The sequence below is a fragment of the Arachis stenosperma genome, chromosome 1 (assembly GCF_014773155.1).
Source record: "Arachis stenosperma cultivar V10309 chromosome 1, arast.V10309.gnm1.PFL2, whole genome shotgun sequence".
In the NCBI taxonomy this organism is placed as follows: domain Eukaryota; kingdom Viridiplantae; phylum Streptophyta; class Magnoliopsida; order Fabales; family Fabaceae; genus Arachis; species Arachis stenosperma.
In genome coordinates, this window is record NC_080377.1 from 101531304 (window position 1) to 101554295 (window position 22992).

General features: G+C 39.2%; 1 non-coding gene across 1 annotated transcript; it reads left to right on the top strand.

The window, feature by feature from the left end:
- Positions 1-2235: 2235 nt before the first annotated feature.
- LOC130948801 (small nucleolar RNA R71) lies at positions 2236-2339 on the top strand. The gene has a single exon (XR_009073271.1). It is a non-coding gene; the product is annotated as a small nucleolar RNA R71 (small nucleolar RNA).
- The last annotated feature ends 20653 nt before the right edge of the window (positions 2340-22992 follow it).

Here is a 22992-nt window from a genome sequence, read left to right on the forward strand (position 1 = left end):
ATCCTGTGGGGTCCACAGATCCTGAGGTGATCCTGTGGGGTCCACAGATCCTGAGGTGTCAAGGAATTCCATCCCTGCACCAAATAGGCATGTAAAATGCCTTTGCACACCATTCTGGCGTTTAAACGCCCATTGTAAAGCATGTTTCTGGCGTTGAACGCCAGTTTCATGCTTGTTACTGGTGTTCAGCGCCAGCTTTTTTTCTCTGGGCACATTCCTGGCGTTCAGCGCCAGAATGTTGCTTGTTTCTGGCGTTCTGCGCCAGAATGATGCTCTGTTCTGGCGTTGAACGCCGGTCAGATGCATCTTGCTGGCGTTGAATGCCAGCCTGTGCTTCCTCCAGGGTGCGATTTTTTTTTCTGCTATTTTTGATTCTGTTTTTAATTTTTATGATTTTTTCGTGACTCCTCATGATCATGTACCTAATAAGACACAAGATAACAATAATATAAAATAAAATAAAAATTAGATAAATAAAATTGGGTTGCCTCCCAACAAGCGCTTCTTTAATGTCAATAGCTTGACAGTGGCTCTCATGGAGCCACAAGGTGATCAGGTCAATGTTGTATAGTCCCAACACCAAACTTAGAGTTTGGATATGGGGTCTTAACACCAAACTTAGAGTTTGGTTGTGGCCTCACAACACCAAACTTAGAGTTTGACTGTGTGGGCTCTTCTTGACTCTGAACTGAGAGAAGCTCTTCATGCTTACTCTCTTCTGTCACAGAGGGATGGCCATGTGCCTTAAATACAAGGTAGTCCCCATTCAATTGAAGTACTAATTCACCTCTGTTGACATCTATCACAGCTCCTGCTGTGGCTAGGAAAGGTCTTCCAAGGATGATGCAATCATCCTCTTCCTTCCTAGTGTCTAAGATTATGAAATCAGCAGGGATGTAAAGGCCTTCAACCTTTACCAACACGTCCTCTACTATTCCATAAGCTTGTCTCAGTGACTTGTCTGCCAGTTGTAATGAGAACAAGGCAGGTTGTACCTCAATGATCCCCAGCTTCTCCATTATAGAGAGTGGCATAAGATTTATCCCTGACCCCAGATCACACAGAGCTTTTTCAAAGATCTTGGTGCCTATGGTACAGGGTATTAAGAACTTGCCAGGATCTTGTTTCTTTTGAGGTAGAATTTTCTGAATCCAAGTATCCAGTTCATTGATGAGCAAGGGAGGTTCACTTTCCCGAGTCTCATTACCAAATAACTTGGCATTCAGCTTCATGATAGCTCCTAAATATTGAGCAACTTGCTCTCCAGTCACATCTTCATCCTCTTCAGAGGATGAATAGTCTTCAAAGCTCATGAATGGCAGAAGGAGATTTAATGGAATCTCTATGGTCTCTATATGAGCCTCAGATTCCTTTGGATCCTTAATAGGGAACTCCTTCTTGCTTGAGGGACGTCCTAGGAGGTCTTCCTCACTAGGATTTTCGTCCTCTTCCTCCTTTGTGCATTCGGCCATATTGACTACGTCAATGGCCTTGCACTCTCCTTTTGGATTCTCTTCTGTATTGCTTGGGAGAATACTGGGAGGAGTTTCAATGACTTTCTTACTCAGCTGGCCCACTTGTGCCTCCAGATTTCTGATGGAGGATCTTGTTTCACTCATGAAACTGAAAGTGACCTTTGACAGATCAGAGACTATATTGGCTAAATTAGAAGTGTTTTGTTCAGAATTCTCTGTCTGTTGCTGAGAAGATGATGGATATGGCTTGCTATTGCCCAGCCTATTACGTCCACCATTGTTAAAGCCTTGTTGAGGCTTTTGTTGATCCTTCCATGAGAAATTTGGATGATTTCTCCATGATGAGTTATAGGTGTTTCCATAAGGTTCACCCATGTAATTAACCTCTGCCATGGCAGGGTTTTCAGGATCATAAGCTTCTTCAGAAGCTGCCTCTCTAGTACTGTTGGATGCATGTTGCCATCCATTCAGATTTTGAGAGATCATGTTGACCTGTTGAGTCAACACTTTGTTCTGAGCCAATATGGCATTCAGAGTATCAATTTCAAGAACTCCTTTCTTCTGAGGTATGCCATTGTTCACGGAATTCCTCTCAGAAGTGTACATGAACTGGTTATTTGCAACCATGTCAATGAGTTCTTGAGCCTCTTCAGGCGTTTTCTTTAGGTAGATGGATCCACCTGCAGAATGGTCCAATGACATTTTTGAAAATTCAGAGAGACCATAATAGAATATATCTAATATGGTCCATTCTGAAAACATGTCAGATGGACATCTTTTGGTCAGCTGCTTGTATCTTTCCCAAGCTTCATAGAGGGATTCACCATCTTTTTGTTTGAAGGTTTGAATATCCACTCTCAGCTTGCTCAGCTTTTGAGGAGGAAAGAATTTATCCAAGAAGGTAGTGACCAGCTTATCCCATGAGTCCAGGCTATCCTTGGGTTGTGAATCCAACCATATTCTAGCTCTGTCTCTTATAGCAAAAGGGAAAAGCATGAGTCTGTAGACTTCAGGATCAACTCCATTCGTCTTTACAGTCTCACAGATCTGCAAGAACTCAGTTAAAAACTGATAAGGATCTTTGGATGGAAGTCCATAAAACTTGCAGTTTTGTTGCATTAAGGCAACTAGCTGAGGTTTCAGCTCAAAGTTGTTGGCTCCAAAGGCAGGAATGGAGATGCTTCTTTCCGGATCCTCATGAATGCCGCCATTTATCTAGCTTATACCACGAAGATTCTGTTGGGGAATCTAAGAGATACACATTCAAGCTCGGTTGCATGTAGAACGGAGGTGGTTGTCAGGCATGCGTTCATAGGTGAGAATGATGATGAGCATCACATAATCATCACATTCATCATGTTCTTGGGTGCGAATGAATATCTTGGAATAAGAATAAGAGAGAATTGAGTGAAAAGTAATAGTAATTGTATTGAAACTTGAGGTACAGCAGAGCTCCACACCCTTAATCTATGGTGTTCAGAAACTCCACCGTTGAAAATACATAAGTAAAAGGTTCAGGCATGGCCGAATGGCCAGCCCCCAAAACGTGATCACAAGATTCAAAATACAATCCAGGATGAGATTATGATAGTAAAAAGTTCTATTTATAATAAACTAGCTCCTAGGGTTTACATGAGTAAGTAATTGATGCATAAATCCACTTCCGGGGCCCACTTGGTGTATGCTTGGGCTGAGCTTGATCAATCCACGAGCTGAGGCTTCTCTTGGAGTTGAACTCCGAGTTATGACGTGTTTTGGGCGTTCAACTCCGGATCATGACATTTTTCTGGCGTTTAACTCCAAACAGCAGCATGTACTTGGCGTTCAACGCCAAGTTACGTCGTCAATTTCCGAATAAAGTATGGACTATTATATATTGCTGGAAAGCTATGGATGTCTATTTTCCAAAGCCATTGAGAGCGCGCCAATTGGAGTTCTGTAGCTCCAGAAAATCCATTTTGAGTGCAGGGAGGTCAGATTCCAACAGCATCAGCAGTCCTTTTGTCAGCCTTTTTCAGAGTTTTGCTCAAGTCCCTCAATTTCAGCCAGAAATTACCTAAAATCATAGAAAAACACACAAACTCATAGTAAAGTCCAGAAATGTGAATTTAACATAAAAACTAATGAAAACATCCCTAAAAGTAGCTTGAACTTACTAAAAACTACCTAAAAACAATGCCAAAAAGCGTATAAATTATCCGCTCATCAGAACACCTATAATTCCTCATGGAGAAATCATCCAAATTTCTCATGGAAGGATCAACAAAAACCTCAACAAGGCTTTAATAATGGTGGAAGAAACAGGCTTAGCAATAGCAAGCCTTTTCCATCATAGTCTCAGCAACAGACAGAGAATTCTGAGTAGAGCCCCTCTAGCTTAGCAAACATAGTCTCTGATCTATCTAAGGCTACTTTTAAGTTTCATGAATGAAACAAGGTCCTCCATTAGAAACTTGGAGGCGCAAGTGGGTTAGCTGAGTAAGAAAATCACTGAAACTCCTCCTAGTACTCTCCCAAGCAATACAGAAGAGAATCAAAAAAGAGAGTGCAAGGCCATTGATATAATCAAAATGGACAAATCCAAGGAGGAAGGGGAGGACGTGAATCCCAATGAGGAAGGCCTCATCAGACGTCCCCCAGACAGAAAGGAGTTCCCTATTGAGGACCTAAAGGAATCTTAGGCTCATATAGAGACCATAGAGATTCCATTAAACTTCCTTCTGCCATTCATGAGCTCTGAGAACTATTCTTCCTCTGAAGAGGATGAAGATGTAACTGAAGAGCAAGTTGCTCAATATCTAAGAGCCATCATGAAGCTGAATGCCAAGTTGTTTGGTAATGAGACTTGGGAAGGTGAACCTCCCTTGCTCATTAGTGAACTAGATACATGGGTTCAGCAAATTCTACCTCAAAAGAAACAAGATCCTGGTAAATTCTTAATATCCTATACCATAGGCACCATGACCTTTGAGAAGGCTCTATGTGACCAGAAGTCAGGTATAAATCTTATGCCAGTCTCTGTAATAGAGAAACTGGGGATCTTTGAGGTACAAGCTGCAAGAATCTCATTAGAGATGGCAGACAAGTCAATAAAACAAGCTTATGGATTTGTAGAGGATGTGTTAGTAAAGGTTGAAGGCCTTTACATACCTGCTGATTTCATAATCTTAGACACTGGGAAGGATGAGAATGAATCCATCATTCTTGGAAGACCCTTTCTAGCCACAGCAAAAGCTGTGATTGATGTTGACAGAGGTGAACTAGTCCTTCAATTGAATGGGGATTACCTTATGTTTAAAGCTCAAGGTTATCCTTCTGTAAACATGGAAAAGAGGCACAATAAGCTTCTCTCAATACAGAGTCAAACAAAGCCCCCACAATCAAACTCTAAGTTTGGTGTTGGGAGGCCTGGTGGGCGAAATTGTGATCTCTAATAATGGCATTCAACTTGGTATGCGCGTTTATAACTCAGCACTTTCTTCACAACCTCGCACAACTAACCAACAAGTGCACTGGGTCGTCCAAGTAATAAACCTTACGTGAGTAAGGGTCGATCCCACGGAGATTGTTGGTATAAAGCAAGCTATGGTCATCTTGTAGATCTCAGTTAGGCGGATAATAATTGGTTATGGAGTTTTCGAATAATAATTATTAATAAACAGAAAATAAAGATAGAAATACTTATGTAAATCATTGGTGAGAATTTTAGACAAGTGTTTGGAGGTGCTTTGTCCCTGTTGGATCTCTGCTTCCCTACTGCTTTCATTCAATCCTTCTTACTCCTTTCCATGGCAAGCTGTATGTAGGCCATCACCGTTGTCAATGGCTACATTCCATCCTCTCAGTGAAAATGGTCCAAATGCTCTGTCACAGCACGGCTAATCATCTGTCGGTTCTCGATCATGCCAGAATAGAATCCCTTGATTCTTTTGCGTTTGTCATCACGCCCAACAATCGCGAGTTTGAAGCTCGTCACAGTCATTCAATCCCTGAATCCTACTCGGAATACCACAGACAAGGTTTAGACTTTTCGAATTCTCATGAATGCCGCCATCAATTCTAGCTTATACCACGAATATTCTGATTAAGGAATCCAAGAGATATGCGCCCGGTCTGAAGTAGAATGGAAGTGGTTGTCAGTCACGCGTTCATAGGTGAGAATGATAATGAGTGTCATGGATCATCACATTCATCATGTTGAAGTGCAACGAATATCTTAGAATAAGAATAAGTCGAATTGAATAGAAAATAGTAGTAATTTCATTGAAAATCGAGGTACAACAGAGCTCCACACCCTTAATCTATGGTGTGTAGAAACTCCACCGTTGAAAATACATAAGTGATGAAGGTCCAGGCATGGCCGAATGGCCAGCCCCCATGAATGACCAATAGTCTCCTAAGATGAATAATGGAATAAAACCGAGACCAAAGATGTCTAATACAATAGTAAAATGTCCTATTTATACTAGACTAGCTACTAGGGTTTACAGAAGTAAGTAATTGATGCAGAAATCCACTTCCGGGGCCCACTTGGTGTGTGATTGGGCTGAGCTTGAGCTTTACACGTGCAGAGGCTTCTTTTGGAGTTGAATGCCAAGTTGTAACCAGAGGCTTCTCTGGATGTCTACTTTCCAACGCCGTTGAGAGCGCGCCATTTGGAGTTCTGTAGCTCCAGAAAATCCATTTCGAGTACAGAGAGGTCAGAATCCAACAGCATCAGCTGTCCTTTGTCAACCTTCTTATCAGAGTTTTGCTCAGGTCCCTCAATTTCAGCCAGAAAATACCTGAAATCACAGAAAAACACACAAACTCATAGTAAAGTCCAGAAATATGAATTTAGCATAAAAGCTAATGAAAACATCCCTAAAAGTAGCTAGATCTTACTAAAACTACCTAAAAACAATGCCAAAAGCGTATAAATTATCCGCTCATCAAGGCCACAACCAAACTCTAAGTTTGGTGTTGAACCCCCACATTCAAACTCTAAGTTTGGTGTTGGGAGGTCCCAACAATGCTCTGAACATCTGTGAAGCTCCATGAGAGCTCACTGTCAAGCTATTGACATTAAAAAGCGCTTATTGGGAGGCAACCCAATTTTTATTTATATATATATTTCTATTGTTTTTTTTTATGTTTTATTAGGTTTATGATCATGTGGAGTCACAAAACAATTGCAAAAATTAAAAATAGAATCAAAAATAGTAGAAAAAAAGCACACCCTGGAGGAGGAACTCACTGGCGTTTAGACACCAGTAAAGAGCATAGAGCTGGCATTTAACGCTAGAAAGAAGCATGGAAGTGGCGTTCAACGCCAGAAACATACTGTAGATTGGCGTTGAATGCCCAAAACAAGCATGGAAGTGGCATTCAACGCTAGAAACATGCTGTAGTCTGGCGTTAAACGTTAGGATTGCATAGAGATGGCGTTTTACACGCCTAAAAGGTGCAGGGATGAGAAATTCTTGACACCTCAAGATCTGTGGACCACATAGGATCCCCACGTACCCCACCTCTCTCTTCTTCACTCAATCTCTCTTCTCCATTACCCCTTCACCAATCACATCCATCCATTCTTCCCCATAAACCCCACATACCTTCAAATTCAAAATCTCTTTCCCACCAAAACCCACTGGTGCACGAAATTGCAATCACACTTATGCAACCCCGCACAACTAACCAGCAAGTGCACTGGGTCGTCCAAGTAATACCTTACGTGAGTAAGGGTCGATCCCACGGAGATTGTCGGCTTGAAGCAAGCTATGGTTATCTTGTAAATCTTAGTCAGGATATCAATAATTATCAGGGTTGATTGTGAAAAGTAAAAGAACATGAAATAAGTACTTGTTTTGCAGTAATGGGGAACAGGTTGAGGTTTTGGAGATGCTCTGTCTTCTGAACCTCTGCTTTCCTACTGTCTTCTTCTTCAAACACGCAAGGCTCCTTCCATGGCAAGCTGTATGCAAGGGTTTCACCGTTGTCAGTGGCTACCTCCCATCCTCTCAATGGAAATGTTCAACGCACCCAGTCACGGCACGGTTATCTATCTGTCGGTTCTCAATCAGGCCGGAATAGAATCCAATGATTATTTTGCGTCTGTCACTAACGCCCCGCCCTCAGGAGTTTGAAGCTCGTCACAGTCATTCAATCATTGAATCCTACTCAGAATACCACAGACAAGGTTTAGACCTTCCGGATTCTCTTGAATGCCACCATCAGTTCTAGCTTATACCACGAAGATTCTGATTAAGGAATCCAAGAGATATCTACTCAATCTAAAGTAGAACGGAGGTGGTTGTCAGGCACGCGTTCATAGTTGAGAATATGATGAGTGTCACGGGTCATCACATTCATCCGGGTTAAGAACAAGTGATATCTTAGAACGGAAGCAAGCATGATTGAATAAGAAACAGTAGTAATTGCATTAATCCATCAAGACACAGCAGAGCTCCTCACCCCCAACCATGGGGTTTAGAGACTCATGCCGTGGAAGGTACACAAAGAAACGTGTAAAGTGTCATGAGGTCCAGATACAATGTCAAAAGATCCTATTAATAGTGAACTAGTAACCTAGGGTATACAGAAATGAGTAAATGACGAAAAAATCCACTTCTGGGTCCACTTAGTGTGTGCTTGGGCTGAGCATTGAAGCTTTTATGTGTAGAGACCTTTTCTGGAGTTAAACGCCAGCTTTCAATGCCAGTTTGGGCGTTTAACTCCAAGTTTTATGCCAGTTCCAGCGTTAAACGCTGGAAATTCTGAGGCTGATTTGCTACGCCGGTTTGGGCCATCAAATCTCGGGCAAAGTATGGACTATTATACATTGCTGGAAAGCCCAGGATGTCTACTTTCCAATTCCGTTGAGAGCGCGCCAATTGGGCTTCTGTAGCTCCAGAAAATCTACTTCGAGTGCAGGGAGGTCAGAATCCAACAGCACCTGCAGTCCTTTTCAGCCTCTAAATCAGATTTTTGCTCAGATCCCTCAATTTCAGCCAGAAAATACCTGAAATCACAGAAAAACACACAAACTCATAGTAAAGTCCAGAAAAGTGAATTTTAACTAAAAACTAATAAAAATATACTAAAAACTAACTAGATCATACTAAAAACATACTAAAAATAATGCCAAAAACCGTATAAATTATCCGCTCATCACAACACCAAACTTAAATTGTTGCTTGTCCCCAAGCAACTGAAACTCAAAATAGAATAAAAAGAAGAGAATATACTATAGACTCCAAAAAATCAAAGAAACATAGTTCCAATTAGATGAGCGGGACCAGTAGCTTTTTGCTTCCGAACAGTTTTGGCATCTCACTTTATCCTTTGAAGTTCAGAATGATTGGCATCTTTAGGAACTCAGAACTCAGATAGTGTTATTGATTCTCCTAGTTAAGTATAATGATTCTTGAACATAGCTAGTGTATGAGTCTTGGCTGTGGCCCAAAGCACTCTATCTTCCAGTATTACCACCGGATACATACATGCCACAGACACATAATTGGGTGAACCTTTTCAGATTGTGACCCAGCTTTGCTAGAGTCCCCAATTAGAGGTGTCCAGGGTTCTTAAGCACACTCTTTTTGCCTTGGTTCACAACTTTAACCGCTCAGTCTCAAGTTTTCACTTGACACCTTCACGCCACAAGCACATGGTTAGGGACAGCTTGGTTTAGCCGCTTAGGCCAGGATGTTATTCCTGTAGGCCCTCCTATCCACTGATGCTCAAAGCCTTGGATCCTTTTTATTACCCTTGCCTTTTGGTTTAAAGGGCTATTGGCTTTTTCTGCTTGCTTTTTCTTTTTCTCTTCTATTTCTCTTTTTTTTTCGTTTTTTTTTGAATCACTGCTTTTTCTTACTTCAAGAATCAATTGATGATTTTTCAGATCCTCAATAACAGTTCTCCTTTTCCATCATTCTTTCAAGAGCCAACAATTTTAACATTCTTAAAACAACAAATTCAAAAGACATATGCACTGTTCAAGCATTCATTTAGAAAACAAAAAGTATTGTCACCACATCAAACTAATTCAACTAGTTTCAGAGATAAATTCGAAATCCTGTACTTCTTGTTCTTTTGTAATTAAAGCATTTTTCATTTAAGAGAGGTGATGGATTCATAGGACATTCATAACTTTAAGGCATAGACACTAAGACACTAATGATCACAAGACACAAACATGGATAAACATAAGCATGAAATTCGAAAAACAAGAAAATAAAGAACAAGGAAATTAAAGAACGGGTCCACCTTAGTGATGGCGGCTTTTTCTTCCTCTTGAAGATCTTATGGAGTGCTTGAGCTCCTCAATGTCTCTTCCTTGCTTTTGTTGCTCCTCTCTCATGATTCTATGATCTTCTTTAATTTCATGGAGGAGGATGGAATGTTCTTGGTGCTCCACCCTTAGTTGTCCCATGTTGGAACTCAATTCTCCTAGGGAGGTGTTAATTTGCTCCCAATAGTTTTGTGGAGGAAAGTGCATCCCTTGAGATGAATTTTTCCATCTCCCATGGCTCGGAGGTGGAAGCTTTTGGCTTCCCTTTCCTCTTTCTAGAGGTTTCTCCGGCCTTAGGTGCTATAAATGGTTATGGAGAAACAAAAAGCAACGCTTTTACCACACCAAACTTAGAAGGTTTGCTCGTCCTCGAGCAAAAGAGGAATGAAGAGAGAGAGTGGTGGGGTAGGTGGGGATCCTGTGGGATCGACAGATCCTGAGGTGTCAAGGATAATTCATCCCTGCACCAAGTGGCGAGCAAAAATGCTCTTTCTGCCAATTTTGGCGTTAAACGCAGGGCTGGTGCCCATTTCTGGCGTTTAACGCCAGCTTGGTGCCCATTCCTGGCGTTTAACGCCAGTCTGGTGCCCCTTTCTGGCGTTAAACGCCCAGAATGGTGCCAGACTGGGCGTTAAACGCCCATTTGCTGCCTTTACTGGCATTTAAACGCCAGCAAGGTTTTCCTCCAGGGTGTGCTATTTTTCTTTCTGTTTTTCATTCTGTTTCTACTTTTTCAATTGAATTTGTGACTTTCCTTGATCATCAACCTATAGAAAACATAAAATAACAAAGGAAAATAATAAATATAACATTGGGTTGCCTCCCAACAAGCGCTTCTTTAATGTCAGTAGCTTGACAGTGGGCTCTCATGGAGCCTCACAGATGTTCAGAGCAATGTTGGAACCTCCCAACACCAAACTTAGAGTTTGAATGTGGGGGTTCAACACCAAACTTAGAAGTTGGTGGTGGCCTCCCAACACCAAACTTAGAGTTTGACTATGGGGGCTCTGTTTGACTCTGTTTTGAGAGAAGCTCTTCATGCTTCCTCTCCATGGTTACAGAAGGAGAACCTTGAGTCTTATAGTTTGCACTGTCTGCAAGCCACGGAGCTTCCTGAATAGCAAACAATTGCTCATCCGGAAAGGTTTCAGAGATCTCAGTAGGAGGGAGGGATGCTCCTGCTACTGGTTCTATCCGGGACAAGTGATCAGCCACTTGATTCTCTGTCCCTTTTCTGTCTCTTATTTCTATATCAAACTCTTGCAGAAGCAACACCCATCTTATGAGCCTGGGTTTTGAATCCTGCTTTGTGAGTAGATATTTAAGAGCAGCATGATCAGTGTACACAATCACTTTTGATCCTACTAAATAAGATCTGAACTTGTCAATGGCATAAACCACTGCAAGTAACTCCTTTTCTGTGGTTGTGTAGTTCTTCTATTCATCATTTAGAATACGGCTGCCATAGTAAATGACGTGCAGAAGCTTACCATGCCTTTGTCCCAGTACTGCACCAATGGCATGGTCACTGGCATCACACATTAGTTCAAATGGTAATGTCCAGTCTGGTGCAGAGATGACTGGTGCTGTGACCAGCTTAGCTTTCAGAGTTTCAAACGCCTGCAGACACTCATTATCAAAAATAAATGGAGTGTCAGCAGCTAGCAGATTACTCAGAGGTTTGGCAATTTTTGAAAAATCCTTTATGAACCTTCTGTAGAATCCTGCATGCCCCAGAAAGCTTCTGATTGCCTTAACATTGGTAGGTGGTGGTAATTTTTCAATTACTTCAACTTTAGCTTGATCCACCTCTATTCCTTTGTTTGAAATTTTATGCCCAAGGACAATTCCTTCAGTCACCATAAAGTGACATTTTCCCAGTTTAAAACTAGGTTGGTCTCTTGGCATCTTTTCAGAACAAGTGCTAGATGGTTAAGGCAGGAGCTGAATGAGTCTCCAAATACTGAAAAGTCATCCATGAAGACTTCCAGAAATTTCTCTACCATATCTGAGAAGATAGAGAGCATGCACCTCTGAAAGGTTGCAGGTGCATTGCACAGACCAAAAGGCATCCTTCTGTAGGCAAATACTCCAGAAGGACATGTAAATGCTGTTTTCTCTTGGTCCTGAGGATCTACTGCAATTTGGTTGTAACCTGAGTAGCCGTCCAAAAAGCAATAGTATTCATGACCTGCTAGTCTCTCTAGCATCTGGTCTATGAATGGTAAAGGAAAATGATCCTTTCTGGTGACTGTATTGAGCCTTCTGTAGTCAATACACATGCGCCACCCTGTAACTGTTCTTGTAGGAACTAGTTCATTCTTTTCGTTCTGAACCACTGTCATGCCTCCCTTCTTAGGGACAACGTGGACAGGGCTCACCCAGGGGCTATCAGAAATAGGATAAATAATCCCATCCTCTAGTAACTTAGTGACCTCTTTCTACACCACCTCCTTCATGGCTGGATTTAGCCTCCTCTGTGGTTGGACCACTGGTTTGGCATTATCCTCCAACAGGATTTTGTGCATACATCTAGCTGGGCTAATGCCCTTAAGATCACTTATGGACCACCCAAGAGCTGTCTTGTGTGTCCTTAGCACTTGAATCAGTGCTTCCTCTTCCTGTGGATTCAAAGCAGAGCTTATAATCACAGGAAAAGTGTCACCCTCTCCCAGAAATGCATACTTCAGGGATGGTGGTAGTGGTTTGAGTTCAGGTTTGGGAGGCTTATCCTCCTCCTGAGGAATTTTCGAAAATTCCTTTGTTTCCTGTGGTTCTTCTTGATCAAGCTGAGCATCCTTGAAGATGTTTTCAAGCTCTGATTCTAGGCTTTCAGTCATATTGATCTCTTCCACCAAAGAGTCAATAATGTCAGCGCCCATGCAGTCATTTGGTGTGTCTGGATGCTGCATAGCTTTCACAGCATTCAACTTGAACTCATCCTCATTGACTCTCAGGGTTACTTCCCCTTTTTGTACATCAATGAAAGTTCGTCCAGTTGCTAGGAAGGGTCTTCCTAGAATGAGAGTTGCACTCTTGTGCTCCTCCATTTCCAGCACCACAAAGTCAGTTGGAAAGGCAAATGGCCCAACCTTGACAATCATATCCTCTATTATGCCTGATGGATGTTTAATGGAGCCATCAGCAAGTTGGAGGCATATCCGGGTTGGTTTGACTTCTCCAATCAACCCAAGGTTTCTGATAGTTGATGCAGGTATTAGATTGATGCTTGCTCCAAGATCACATATGGCTGTCTTGGTGCAAGCGCCTTCTAATGTGCATGGTATCATAAAGCTTCCTGGATCTTGAAGCTTTTCTGGTAAGCTTTTCAGAATGACTGCACTGCATTCTTCAGTGAGAAATACTTTTTCAGTTTCTCTCCAATCCTTCTTATGACTTAAGATATCTTTCATGAACTTAGCATAAGAAGGTATTTGCTCAAGTACCTCTGCAAATGGAATCTTTATTTCAAGAGTCCTTAGATAATCTGCAAAGCGGGCAAATTGCTTATCCTGCTCCGCTTGGCGGAGTTTCTGAGGATAAGGCATCTTGGCTTTATATTCTTCAACCTTAGTTGCTGCAGGCATGTTCCTTACAGAAGTGGTTGAAGAATCCTTTTTAGAGGGATCACTGTCAGCACTCTCAGGTGTCTGATCCTCCCTTGGCGTCTGAACGCTAGGATTGGGTGGAAAATGGGCGTTAAACGCCAACTTTTCCCCCTTTTCTGGCGTCTGAATGCCAGAACTGGGCAGGGAATGGGCGTTTAACGCCAGCTTTCCCTCCCTTCCTGGCGTTTGAACGCCACTAGCATTCCTCTCTGGGCTCTTACTATCCTCAGAGGGATTTTGAACAGTGGTTTGGTTATCCTCTGTCAATTGTTCCTTATTTGACTTTTTACTCTTTTGAGTGGTGTTGTTCAGTGTCTTCCCACTCCTTAGTTGAACTGCTTGACACTCTCCTGTTATCTGTTTAGATATCTGCTGTTTTGCTTGATTCAACTGCAGTTCTATGTTCTTGTTAGCAACTTTAGTTTCATGGAGCATCTCTTTAAATTCTGCTAACTGTTCTGTCATCAGGAGCAATTGTTGATTAAGCTCAATCATCTGTTCTTGAGGATTAGGATCAGTGACTACTGCCATGACTTCCTCTTTTGGAGAGAACTCATTGCTAGAGTATAAATATTGGTTTCTAGCAACAGTGTCTATAAGCTCTTGAGCCTCTTCAATTGTCTTCCTCATGTGTATAGATCCACCAGCTGAGTGGTCTAAAGACATCTGAGCTTTTTCTGTAAGCCCATAGTAGAAGATGTCTAACTGTACCCACTCTGAAAACATTTCAAAGGGGCATTTTCTTAGCATACCTCTATACCTCTCCCAGGCATTATAAAGGGATTCATTATCCTCTTGTTTAAAGCCTTGGATGTCCAGCCTTAGTTGTGTCATCCTCTTTGGAGGGTAAAAATGATTCAGGAATTTGTCTGATAACTGTTTCCATGTCTTTATGCTTGCTGTAGGTTGGTTATTCAACCACCTTTTAGCTTGATCTTTTACAGCAAATGGAAACAGTAATAGTCTGTAGACATCCTGATCCACCTCTTTATCATGTACTGTGTCAGCAATTTGTAAGAACTGTGCCAGAAACTCAGTAGGTTCTTCCTGTGGAAGACCGGAATACTGGCAATTTTGCTGCACTATGATAATGAGTTGAGGATTTAGCTCAAAGCTGCTTGCTTTGATGGGAGGTGTACAGATGCTACTCCCATATGCAGCTGTAATGGGATTGGCATATGATCCCAGAGTCCTTCTGAACTGATCAATCCCACTTAGGTCCATAATGGATAAAGGGAAATGATATGGATTGCAAAATTTTTTTTTTGAATTAGCCGAAAAAAATAAAATAAAATAAAACAAAAGGAAAATAAAATAAAGAATCGAAAATTAAAAGAAAATAAGATCAAAGCAAATTGAAAACTGAATCAATTAGTTAATTAAAAAGATTTTGAGATTAGCAATTAGAAAGATATGATTGAAAAATTTTTATGAAAGAGATTTGATTTTTGAAATGAAGAAAGAGAAAAACAACAAAATGACACCAAACTTAAAATTTTTAGAAAATCAAACACAATTTTTTGAAAATTTTAAAGGAAAAACACAAAGAGGACACCAAACTTAGAATTTTTACGGATCAAAAAGGGACTAAAGACATGCAAATTCGAAAATTAGAAGAAAAACAAAAGCATGCAATTGACACCAAACTTAAAATATGAAACTAGACTCAACTAAAAGACTCTAAACCAACAAAAATAAAACAGTCCTAATCTAAGCAACAAGATAAGCCGTCAGTTGTCCAAACTCGAACAATCCCCGGCAATGGCGCCAAAAACTTGGTGCACGAAATTGCAATCACACTTTTGCAACCCCGCACAACTAACCAGCAAGTGCACTGGGTCGTCCAAGTAATACCTTACGTGAGTAAGGGTCGATCCCACGGAGATTGTCGGCTTGAAGCAAGCTATGGTTATCTTGTAAATCTTAGTCAGGATATCAATAATTATCAGGGTTGATTGTGAAAAGTAAAAGAACATGAAATAAGTACTTGTTTTGCAGTAATGGGGAACAGGTTGAGGTTTTGGAGATGCTCTGTCTGCTGAACCTCTGCTTTCCTACTGTCTTCTTCTTCAAACACGCAAGGCTCCTTCCATGGCAAGCTGTATGCAAGGGTTTCACCGTTGTCAGTGGCTACCTCCCATCCTCTCAGTGGAAATGTTCAACGCACCCAGTCACGGCACGGCTATCTATCTGTCGGTTCTCAATCAGGCCGGAATAGAATCCAATGATTATTTTGCGTCTGTCACTAACGCCCCGCCCTCAGGAGTTTGAAGCTCGTCACAGTCATTCAATCATTGAATCCTACTCAGAATACCACAGACAAGGTTTAGACCTTCCGGATTCTCTTGAATGCCGCCATCAGTTCTAGCTTATACCACGAAGATTCTGATTAAGGAATCTAAGAGATATCTACTCAATCTAAAGTAGAACGGAGGTGGTTGTCAGGCACGCGTTCATAGTTGAGAATATGATGAGTGTCACGGGTCATCACATTCATCCGGGTTAAGAACAAGTGATATCTTAGAATGGAAGCAAGCATGATTGAATAAGAAACAGTAGTAATTGCATTAATCCATCAAGACACAGCAGAGCTCCTCACCCCCAACCATGGGGTTTAGAGACTCATGCCGTGGATGGTACACAAAGAAACGTGTAAAGTGTCATGAGGTCCAGATACAATGTCAAAAGATCCTATTAATAGTGAACTAGTAACCTAGGGTATACAGAAATGAGTAAATGACGAAAAAATCCACTTCTGGGTCCACTTAGTGTGTGCTTGGGCTGAGCATTGAAACTTTTATGTGTAGAGACCTTTTCTGGAGTTAAACGCCAGCTTTCATGCCAGTTTGGGCATTTAACTCCAAGTTTTATGCCAGTTCCAGCGTTAAACGCTGGAAATTCTGAGGCTGATTTACAACGCCGGTTTGGGCCATCAAATCTCGGGCAAAGTATGGACTATTATACATTGCTGGAAAGCCCAGGATGTCTACTTTCCAATGCCGTTGAGAGCGCGCCAATTGGGCTTCTGTAGCTCCAGAAAATCCACTTCGAGTGCAGGGAGGTCAGAATCCAACAGCATCTGCAGTCCTTTTCAACCTCTAAATCAGATTTTTGCTCAGATCCCTCAATTTCAGCCAGAAAATACCTAAAATCATAGAAAAACACACAAACTCATAGTAAAGTCCAGAAAAGTGAATTTTAACTAAAAACTAATAAAAATATACTAAAAACTAACTAGATCATACTAAAAACATACTAAAAACACTGCCAAAAAGCGTATAAATTATCCGCTCATCACCCACCCTACATGACCGAACCATAAACCCCTCTCCATCCACTATATAAACTCCTTCATCCTTCTTTATTTTCACACAACACTACCCTCTATTCTCCCCCTTGGCCGAAACCCACACATCTCTCCCTCTCCTCCGTATCTTCTTCCTCTTCTATTCTTTCTTCTTTTGCTCGAGGGCGAGCAACATTCTAAGTTTGGTGTATAAAAGCATAGCTTTTTATTTTTCCATAACTATTTATGGCACCTAAGGCCGGAGAAACCTCTAGGAAGAGGAAAGGAAAGACAAAAGCTTCCACCTCCGAGTCATGGGAGATGGAGAGATTCATCTCAAGGGTCCATAGCTCAATAGTAGAGCATTTGACTGCACATCAAGAGAGCCCACTCATGGACCCCAACAAGAGCATGAGGAATTCCCTCATCAAGAAATCCCTGAGATACCTCAAAGGATATATTTTCCTCCACACAATTATTGGGAGCAACTAAGAATAGGAGCACCAAAATCACTAGAGATCAAGCAACAGAGGCAAGGAAGAGACATAGAGGAGCTCAAGGACACCATTGCTCCTTCAAGAAAAAGGCGCCACCCTCACTAAGGTGGACTCATTCCTTAACTTCCTTGTTATTATCTCTCTGTTTTTCGATTTTTGAGCTTCATGTTTGTCTATGTTTGTGTCTTTTTTACATGATCATTAGTATTTAGTAACTATGTCTTAAGGCTATGAATAATTCCATGGATCCTTCACCTTTCTTAAATGAAAAATGTTTTTTAATATAAAAGAACAAGAAGTACATGAGTTTCGAATTCATCCTTGAAATTAGTTTAATTATATTGATGTGGTGACAATACTTTTTTGTTTTCTGAATGAGTGCTTAAACAGTGCATATTTTTTATCTTGTTGTTTATGAATGTTAAAATTGTTGGCTCTTGAAAGAATGATAAAAAAGAGAAATGTTATTGATATCTGAAAAATCATAAAATTGATTCTTGAAGCAAGAAAAAGTAGTGAAGAACAAAGCTTGTGAAAAAAAATATAAAAGAAAAAGAAAAAGCAAGCAGAAAAAAGCCAATAGCCCTTAAAACAAAAAGGCAAGGGTAAAAAGGATCCAAGGCTTTGAGCATCAATGGATAGGAGGGCCCAAGGAAATAAAATCCAGGCCTAAGTGGCTAAATCAAGCTGTCCCTAACCATGTGCTTGTGGCATGTAGGTCCAAGTGAAAAGCTTGAGACTGAGTGGTTAAAGTCGTGATCCAAAGCAAAAAGAGTGTGCTTAAGAGCTCTGGACACCTCTAATTGGGGACTTTAGCAAAGCTGAGTCACAATCTGAAAAGGTTCACCTAGTCATGTGTCTGTGGCATTTATGTATCCAGTGGTAATATTGGAAAACAAAATGCTTAGGGCCATGGCCAAGACTCATAAAAGTAGCTATGTTCAAGAATCAACATACTTAACTAGGAGAATCAATAACACTATCTGAACTCTGAGTTCCTATGGATGCCAATCATTCTAAACTTCAAAGGATAAAGTAAGATGCCAAAACTGTTCAGAAGTAAAAAGCTACGAGTCCCGCTCATCTAATTAGAACTAATTTTCATTGATATTTTGAGATTTATAGTATATTCTCTTCTTTTTATCCTATTTGATTTTCAGTTGCTTGGGGACAAGCAACAATTTAAGTTTGGTGTTGTGATGAGCGGATAATTTATACGCTTTTTGGCATTATTTTTAGGTAGTTTATAATAGGATCTAGCTACTTTTAGGGATGTTTTTTGTAACATCCCGCATTTTTGAAAATCTAAATATAAATAAATTGTAATTTTATCTTGTTAAGTTTAAATTTTGTAATTTTAGAAATTATTTTGTTAGAACTAATTAAATAGATTCGAAGATAGTTTTATTTTGAATCAATTAATATTTCAAAGTAATCTTATTATAATAAAATATTTTGTATAATTTTAGTAATTGAAAAATAAAAAAGAATTGTACAATTAATTTAAGTAACTTTTATCCTGAAAAAGTTACAATTTATTCTATTAATATTTTGCAGTTTAAGTTAATTAATATTCTTATGTAATTTTTATAATTGGTTATTTCATATGTTTTGGAAATAAAATTTAGTGATGGAAGTATTATATAATTTAATTTAAATAATTTCTATTATGAATAAATTATGGTTTATTTTATTACTTTGAGCTCTAGGAGATTTATTTATTAGAAATGATTAAATGGATTTTTATAAATACTTAAAGTTTAAGTAATTTTATTATAATTAGATATTTTGTAAATTGAAATTAAAGTTTCGGTGATAGAAAAATAACAAAAGGTTATATCATTTAATTTGAATAATTGGTATTGAGTTTAAACTATATTTTATAAAAATGTGATTAATATACTTATTTTATAATTTACTCTATAAATAATTAATTGAACTTAGCAATATGTTGATAAATAATGTTCTTATATATTTTTAATAGAGTATCACTACAAGAAAAAGGCGCATTTGTAACAAAAAATATTGTTACAAAACGTCAAAATTTTGAAACAAAAGTTTTTTGTAACAAAAAAAGGGTCCATTGCAGTAAGTCCCGTTACAAAAAGTTTTTGTAACGAAAAATGAAACTGTTACAATTCAATACCATATTTTGTAACAATTTTTTCTGATACAAAAAAATAGAAGCCGTTACAAAAGTGGTAACAAATTTTGATCTTGAAGGTATTTTTCGTGACAGTCAATTTTTTCAAAAAAATTTGTTACAAAATGTAACATGATTTTGTAACATTTTTTTTCTTTTAGTTACGAAAGCAAATTAATTATTTTGTAACAACTTTTTTTTATTACAAATTACATGCATAATTTACTAAATTATTTTTTAAATTAACTAATATATTAACGATTTTAATAAGCAAGTTTACATGTATATAATATGCAAAAACATACATAAGTCAAACAAGATCCTTTTAGCTAAAATTGTCTTGAAACAAAATAACATTAGCTAGTGAGTACATTGATTAGGTCAACCAAAACATAAAAGTTCTAACATAAAAGTTCAACCAAAACATAAAAGTTCTAACATAAATTAGTGTCTCTATCCATCAAAACATTTTTGAGCCCTCAAGGTAGCATATGGTCACTATTTCAGCACTCTTGTAAATAAGAAAAACCGAAACAAAAAAATTAGAAACAAGATATAACACTAATTATAATTTTTTCACTAAGTTTTATCCAAAATATTTAGAAAAATTTCGGCAGAACCTCCCCTAAAATTTGGATATTTCCACCGTCCACGGTTCCAACAAACACAACCAATTCACAACTTATTTCTCAGCCAATACACAACCAAATTTATCAAACCAAATAATAGGACATTTGTGATTTCTCAACCATGACACAAGTAAAATGTGATAAATAGATCCATATACAAATTAAACTATACTAATAATATAGGAATCATTTAGGAAAATATATTAAAACCATAAGCAATTTTATGAGTACCTTTAGGGTCTATTAGCATTTGAAACCCATGCGCAACATCCAGCAATTTCTTCAGTACGTGTTCTAAAATTTCAGTTTACAGGCACATTCTTAAAAAATAATTAATTCTAATGCATATCTGATTTAAAAATTAAGAACAGCTAATATAATACCAAAGCTGCATGGTGGTATGCCACTTACCTATGAACCATATTATAGCAGTAAGAAAGAAAATGGATGTTAAACAAAGTGTTGTTTTTCTCCAGTCATTAATATGATCCTGTGTAGGAAAACTGTTCTGCTTAGAATAAAAACAAATGTTAAAACAGGAACAAATATAGGCAAAAGGCTGGAACAGCCAACAATGTAAAGCAGGTCAGTAAATCATGAGTATGGCTGCATCAAAATGTAAAACATAAGGCAGCACAATTCTTGTTACTAGTTTTGTCAACTTCTTTTTCATATATGTTAATTCAAGAGGGATGTTGAAAGTTGCCTAAACAAACTAAGATGTGAAACCCTTTTACATCAAAGGGAGAGATGAGAAAGAGAGAATAGTTTGGCTAAGTGAGGTGTAACTAAAAGTAACCTGCAGGATGCCAACAATATTAGAAAAAATGAGGTGTAACCTGTAGGATGCCAACAAGTGGTGAGGAAGGCACATCACCAAAGATATGGATTGAAACTGTAGATATTTCCATGGACAGGGCCCTCAAAATTGGTTTTACATAATGAAGAGAAACATAATTTATAGGAGCTTACAAAAGGGGACACAAATTTAAGACTAGAGTTTTATGTTATATATCATTATCAGGTTCTTATGAACATGCAGTAGCATGCAAGAAGATGAAATACCAACCATCTGAATCTAGAACAGCCATTATATTACCTATGTGGCAAAAATCAGCAGTTCACCAATAGAGAAGAGTACTATGAAACCAGATAAGCTCCTGAAATAGAATGCAATCAAGCAGAAGATAGCACCTAAAAATGTTGCTCCAGAAAGAAGCTGTCATGAAGAAAGGGAACCAAAGAAGAAAAGAAACAAAATATGATAAAAGATCATGAAGAGTAGAACTTCTAAATGAAAGATGTAAAATTCATGATAAAGGTTCAACTCAAATTAAATGAGACCTGCAACATTGGAAACAAGACACTTTATAGAGCATGGTTCTTCAAGTCCTGTCACCTAAGGTTTGAAGCTCCATGAACAACGGCAGAGTTTTACCAATATCAACAATCTATTGAAATTCATAAATTACTTTAACCAAAGGACTAATAGTTTTTCACTTTCCAAATACCCAAAACACATTATCACCTAACTTAACCAAAATCTTAGCAATATTGACCCCAAAACACATAGAGTATGTTTTATTTATAAAATTCCAGTTCTCTTATGATATGTTCACCCAAAAATTCTGCTCCATGTAGTTTCCAATTATCACAATTTATCCTTATACTTTTAGAGTTACTGTTTTTATCTCTAAATTCAGATTTCATAAAAAGGTCAATTTAATAATCAAGCTTCAATTTTTTAACAGTTCTCAAACGTAATTCTAATTAATCATGAACCAACATTAACAACTACCAAAACCAATTCCAACCAGTCACAAGTCAATTTCACGGCCATTCCGACATATCAGATTACCAAAATCAACCGTAAACGCTTATTCTCAATAATCAAAATACAGCCACAACTCAAACCATCATCACAATAATCCCAAACCAAACACAAATCCAACTCAGTTCATCGAATATTGATACGACAACTTTTCAAATTTCAATTTAACAAGTATTATCAAATGAATCACCATTCACAACCACATTTCTACCAATTCAGCAATATCACATAAGATCAGAATTTTCAACAAATCCATCAAAATCAGAAAACCAATATCAGTCACAACATTAACCAAAATTAACCTTGTCAAATTAATTACTCATAATAACAAAATCCAGCAACATTCACAGCCATAACCTAAACTCAATAAACTAATTAAAACACTAGAATATCATCTCAATACCAAACTTAATCCGAATTTCACAACTTCAAACCAATCTTATTCCTATCAATTAATCATATTCATGAATTATTTGCAATTACTCACTAAACCTCATTGGCATTCATAAGTTAAAACTGTTAATTTTAAAATAATTTCCCTACCTCAAAGTCGAAACTCACGAAAATTGCCAAACACAGCAGCTCTGATAGAAGTTTCAACACTCGTTTCGTTACTTGGGCAGCAACCAAAGTGGTTCTGGGTATCTCCAATATTGGTTTTCGGTGGCAGAGGGCTCCGATAACTACGAAACCTGAAGCAGAGGCTGAACAGAGCAGCACAGAGTAGTTAAGAGTAGCAGCAGTTTCTTCTGTCAATAGCTACTTCCCCGGCAAGCTTCAATGGTGACAGTGGCAGCGTCCTCCTCCAACGGCGGCATGGTGAGACGCGGCAGCAGCAGAGTGTGACAACGGCGGGGCTGCAACTCAGTAATGGTGACGCTGTGGTAGCTCGCGAGGATGGCGACGGCAACCCGCGGCGTTGACGGCGTCAAGGCTGGTCGCGGGCTTCTCTTCGTGCGTCTCTCTCTCTTCGCGATTCTGTCCCCTCGACGACGGCTTGTGGACGGATTGGCATTAACGCAAGCTTGTGGGTCCACGGACGGGACGGCGCCGTGAAGCAGCTCGACAGCGAGCTCCAGGGCGGCGACGGTGACGGCAGACAGCATCTCTTCTCTCTCGGACGCAGCCTCTCTCCTCTCCACCCTTCACGCTTGACGGTGACGGTGACGGCGTTGAGGCCCCAGCCAACGCCGTCTCCCTTCTCTTCCCTCTCTTTCTCAAATCTCTTCTTCTCTGTTTCCCCATTTCTTC